The 6,000-nt window shown below is 43.2% G+C and overlaps 1 protein-coding gene across 1 annotated transcript in view; it reads left to right on the top strand.

Moving 5' to 3' along the window:
• The window catches only part of hcn1 (hyperpolarization activated cyclic nucleotide-gated potassium channel 1), a gene marked incomplete at its 5' end in the record, with an annotated part of 148,940 nt that continues 142,940 nt past the window's right edge, over window positions 1–6,000 (top strand). The window contains one exon of the mRNA XM_079524950.1: window positions 1–350. The remainder of the gene's footprint in view (window positions 351–6,000) is intronic.

Here is a 6,000-nt window from a genome sequence, read left to right as displayed (position 1 = left end):
CACTGCATGTCCCTGGTAAATAAATACATAAATCTCTGGCATTGATGGAGCGATCGGTGTGAAACTTTGCACGCAGATCTCCCAGTAGGCCAAGGCAGAACCTCTGCCCCAATGTCTTTAAATTAGCCTCACGGTGGCCCCATAACAGCGGCCTTCACGTTTTGGCCTATACCGTAGGTAGGACAGACCTTTCCTGGAGTCCTTGGATCGTGACACAAATCCCCATATAGGCAACGCCAATTTCTGCCTGACAAGACAACACACTTCAAAAATCTTCCTCTCCGCTCAAGCCATCATCCCATAAGCCAACCAGGAGCTCCTCGCCACTGCTGTGGAGTCTGGCTCTCATGGTGAGTACACGCACGCGCACACACTAAATATGCCCTTGAATGCAGATATACTGGTTTTATAATAATAATCTAACTATGTTTATGGAATATGCTTTAGGTATCATATTCTTTTTAGCCGAGTAATATGTTGTTGTTTTTTTGTTTGTTTTTTCTCCATGTTGAATATTTAATCTGTCAAATGAGGATGTAACCTACATACATAGTCTCACCCTGGCCTGGGGCAATTAAGGAATGCAATCCCTCACCACTTACCACCTTATACCACCTGACCAACTCACCCCCTATCTATACTCACCCTTTCTGCTTCTTCCAAGCAGAGGAAACCAAGTAATCCACACAGTGAATGGATGAGAGACACTTGAGTGTGGGTCAGTGAATTGCCAAATTAACTGTGTGACGTGATGTGTGCCTCTGTTGCTGCTGGCTTGATTGAATACCCTAGCATGGCACCCTCTCTTCTCCTGTTACAGGCCCGTGTACCTTGGAGCCACTTAAGACTCTGGTATAGTTTCAGTCAGTGACAAGATAAGGATCTATACTTCCTGGCTACAGTCAGACATTCAGATTACTTTGGGACGTGGGCCAGACACACTAACTAAGATGAATGCATGAAAGTGCTTTTGAGTAAAGTACAGTGCAGTACATGCCATGGGCCAGATAAAGTTGATGAATGCATGAAATGCTTTGAGTAAAGTACAGTGCAGTACATGCCATGGGCCAGATACAGTTGATGAATGCATGAAGTGCTTTGAGTACATGGGCCAGATAATGGAGATGAATGCATGATGAAAGTGCTTTGAGTAAAGTACATGGGCCAGATAATGGAGATGAATGCATGAAAATCCTTTGAGTACAGTACATGGGCATTGGGCAAGATAAAAGATGAATGCATTTATTGCTTTGAGTAAAGTATATGGGCAGGTTAAAGGAGATGAACACATGAAGTTCTTTGTTTAAGTTGGCGTACACAGAAATGCACCGTTTAGACTTGTGTTCCATTCCATGAGGGTACGCAATAGCACCGACATAATGTAACCATAACGTTATCTATTCATTAAAGCAGCATTGTTTGCATGTTCTGCTCTGGTAAATACTGTAAAATCATTCAGCTTTCATCACAGCTCTTTCGCAAGCATTAGAGGGAAGCTGTCCTCACACGGCCTGTGGTGTTAAAACTGGAGTCTGCGATAGGAATCGGGGACGATTTTAAATGGGGACCCGTGGCTTATTAAATATGCAACAATGTCTAAGGGGCAACAGGATCTCCTCACATCACCTGGACCTGCTGGAAATAGGTCCAAATGGGAATTGTTGGATAAAAACACTGTCGAGTGACTTTGACTCATTAGGGTAACCTTGTTTTCACCCCTGCTGGTCTGTGTACAGTGGTGGAAAAAGTACTCAAATGTTTTACTTAAGAAAAAGTAAAAATACGTATGTAGATGTAACTCCGTTACAAGTAGAAAAGTCCCATATTCAAAATGTACTCAAGTGAAAGTACAAAAGTATTGGCATCAAAATGTACTTAAAGAAAAAGTACTCGTATTGCAGAATGTCCCATTTCACAAGTTCAAAATGTGTACAAAATCTTTTGAAAATATCTGATCTACAAGCTCACAATGCGTCACGATGCGACACATTGTGATTTTGTAAATCGGCTATTTTCAAATGGCTGAAATGTACATAGGGCTGAAGTGGTTACTGTATGTTATCTAATCAAACTTTTAATCTCCAAAGTAACTAGTAACTAAAGTGTTCAAATAAATGTAGTGGAGTAAAACTACAATTTTTGTCTCGACCAGGCCGAAGGCATGGGGAGAGAGTATGTTTTGCACTCCGTCTGTCCGTCCGTCCGTCTGTTACCAGCTAATCTCCGGCACCGTTAACCTGGTCGATGCCAAATTTTGCACACACACAACCCTCCAACCCTGGATGCCAATTCATGAACCTCTGCCCCAAATCTTCCAGAACGGCCTGTTATAGCGCCACCAGGAGGCCGACTTTTGTAAAACACATTTTTTGATATTGCTCCTCCAGATTCAAAAATCCCGCAAATCGTTACACAGTATCTCTATAGTCATGTGTTCAAGACAGATCTGTCTGATATCGGATAGATCATATTCTATCCTAATTGACTAACATTGGCTTTCAAAGTTTGCAGGATTGGCCCGTTTTGAACAAAAAGCCTCAAATCATGAACGGAGCGTGCAATTTACGTGAAATCTTTTAGACTTTCCTACTAGGCTGAGGAATATATCCCCCCCCCCCTTTCCACATTGGCCTGTTATAGTGCCACCAACATGTGGATTTTTGCAAAACACATTTTGGAACAAAATGCCTCAAATCATCCAATTGCCAACCAAGGCGTAAGAAGAAATGGCACCCTTTTCACATTGGCCTATTATAGCGCCACCAGGAGGCCACAACCTGACCTGGCCTGGTGGAGATCTGTGCCCCGAGGGGCACTTAATCTAGTTTTGACCTGAAATGTAGTGGAGTAAAAGTATTGGACATACTCAAGTAAAGTGCAAATACCTCAAACTTGTACTTACGTACAGTCGTACAGTAGGCCTACTTAAGTAAATATACTTAGTTACTTTCCACCACTGCCTGTAAATTACTTTGCCAGACAGGGTCTACAGGTCAAAAGGAATACATTTGGATGATTAGATTATTGGATTTTTTTTTCTTGATTTCCAACAGCCATGTCATGTACAGTAGGAAGGTAAAGTGTAAATGCCTGCCATAAAGCTATATGTAATCACACAACTTACCATGGACACCAACAAGTTCTATTCACCCTAATGGGAAAGGTTATGACAAGATACATTGTATAACATGATGAAATTGTATGTCACAATATTGTTAAACATGAACATCTTGTTCAAACCATAAACCTTTCATGTTATAACACAAGTAAGACGCGTAAACGCGGGAAGCGAACAAAGCAGTTGTGGCAGTCTGACACACACACACACACACACACACACACACACACACACACACACACACACACACACACACAGACCTCTGTATTCCAATTTCAGTTTGTATTGGTTTGCTCCCAATCTTTTGCCCTCTGGTGGCGGACGGGTGGTGTTACAGCGTGACACACAGACAGACAGTTTTGGCCATCTTCTATAGTTAGTGCTCACTTCGTTCGCAATTATACGGATCGATCTTTCTGCCATGGAAGCAATACACTTCCATACTGTACCCAATTTGACCTTAATGGAAATAACAATCTTCATAAATATTTCATCAACAACTAAAAATACTTCACAAGAACACTTGGTGTAAATAAGAGAATAGTGATTTTGTTTTTGACTTTTTGTACATAGAATTATTTTTATTGTATTTGTTTTACTTTCTTTAGATAGCCATATTAGGTCAGTCTGGGAATTCTTAAAAGCCCAGAATAAAGGAAACATCAATAGAGTACAAGTTCATTATTTTGTTCCTTACTAAGACTTATGCTAGTCTGTTTTATTTATCCACACAGGACATAGCCTACATTGTACAAGGAGATCCATTGATTTCCACAGACTTTTCTCTGCGGTTCAAGATATCTACATATTATCGGCTGGCTACTGTGAGACTAGGCCAATACTAAACAACACAAAACAGAGTTTTTCAATAAATATTACATAATAACATCTGGCCATGGGAGCGTACAGGGCCAGACTTTCATAAACTAACACCCCCTGGACAAAAAAATCAAACGTGAAGGACATTCCTGTTTACTTTGTTGATTCCAAGCCAGAAACAGGATTTTATTTTATCTCCATATTTTATTTATTTATTTGCTAATGATGTTGAAATCCGGAATCATTTTGCATTCTCTGTAATCATGAACATCTGGTCGGCACCATCTGGCCATGATGTCGTCTGATTGACTTGACCATGATTATGAGACCAAAAGGATGCACATATTGATTGGCGTGTGACATGCCAATTCCAACTTGGTCCTTATACTGTAGGTGAAAATGTTCATAAATCTAAACTCTCTCTCTCTCTCTCTCTTATACCAATAATGTTTGGAAAGAAAGATTAGCACCAGGTGACAAGAGGTGTGCCATTGCCATATCAGTGTGCGCAGCTGAATTATTCCCCCCCCTAGATAAGTGAGTTTATCTGGCAGCAAAAAAAAACACACTCAAGCATCTCTGAATCCTGTCTGGTGTTCACAGGAAGATACTGTAGTAAAGAATAGGTTTTCTGGGACACCACCACCCCATTAATCTGCACCAAATTCGACTTAGTGCTCACTGCTTGCATGGGGTTGGGGTGGGAGGAGGGAGCAGGCGGGGGGGGGGGGGGGGGCACAGGAAGGACAGAGGGACAAAGTGATGGGGGGGACCTAGTTAAGCTCCTCTGTTAGCTGACTACAACCAAACACAGGAAGGACAGAGGGACAAAGTGATGGGGGGGACCTAGTTAAACTCCTCTGTTAGCTGACTACAACCAAACAAAGTGATGGGGGGGGACCTAGTTAAGCTCCTCTGTTAGCTGACTACAACCAAACAAAGTGATGGGGGGGGGACCTAGTTAAGCTCCTCTGTTAGCTGACTACAACCAAACAAAGTGATGGGGGGGACCTAGTTAAGCTCCTCTGTTAGCTGACTACAACCAAACAAAGTGATGGGGGGGACCTAGTTAAGCTCCTCTGTTAGCTGACTACAACCAAACAAAGTGATGGGGGGGGGGGGGCCCTAGTTAAGCTCCTCTGTTAGCTGACTACAACCAAACAAAGTGATGGGGGGGGACCTAGTTAAGCTCCTCTGTTAGCTGACTACAACCAAACAAAGTGATGGGGGGGACCTAGTTAAGCTCCTCTGTTAGCTGACTACAACCAAACAAAGTGATGGGGGGGGCCTAGTTAAGCTCCTCTGTTAGCTGACTACAACCAAACAAAGTGATGGGGGGGACCTAGTTAAGCTCCTCTGTTAGCTGACTACAACCAAACAAAGTGATGGGGGGGGGGGGGCCTAGTTAAGCTCCTCTGTTAGCTGACTACAACCAAACAAAGTGATGGGGGGGACCTAGTTAAGCTCCTCTGTTAGCTGACTACAACCAAACAAAGTGATGGGGGGGGACCTAGTTAAGCTCCTCTGTTAGCTGACTACAACCAAACAAAGTGATGGGGGGGGCCTAGTTAAGCTCCTCTGTTAGCTGACTACAACCAAACAAAGTTATGGGGGGGACCTAGTTAAGCTCCTCTGTTAGCTGACTACAACCAAACAAAGTGATGGGGGGGGACCTAGTTAAGCTCCTCTGTTAGCTGACTACAACCAAACAAAGTGATGGGGGGGACCTAGTTAAGATCCTCTGTTAGCTGACTACAACCAAACAAAGTGATGGGGGGGGGGGGGGGCCTAGTTAAGCTCCTCTGTTAGCTGACTACAACCAAACAAAGTGATGGGGTGGGGGCTAGTTAAGCTCCTCTGTTAGCTGACTACAACCAAACAAAGTGATGGGGGGGGGACCTAGTTAAGCTCCTCTGTTAGCTGACTACAACCAAACAAAGTGATGGGGGGGACCTAGTTAAGCTCCTCTGTTAGCTGACTACAACCAAACAAAGTGATGGGGGGGGCCTAGTTAAGCTCCTCTGTTAGCTGACTACAACCAAACAAAGTGATGGGGGGGACCT

This window comes from Electrona antarctica (assembly GCF_951216825.1).
Source record: "Electrona antarctica genome assembly, chromosome: 16".
Classification (NCBI taxonomy): Eukaryota; Metazoa; Chordata; class Actinopteri; order Myctophiformes; family Myctophidae; genus Electrona; species Electrona antarctica.
The sequence above is the reverse complement of the archived record's forward strand: the minus strand, read 5'-3'. Positions and strand labels throughout refer to the sequence as shown.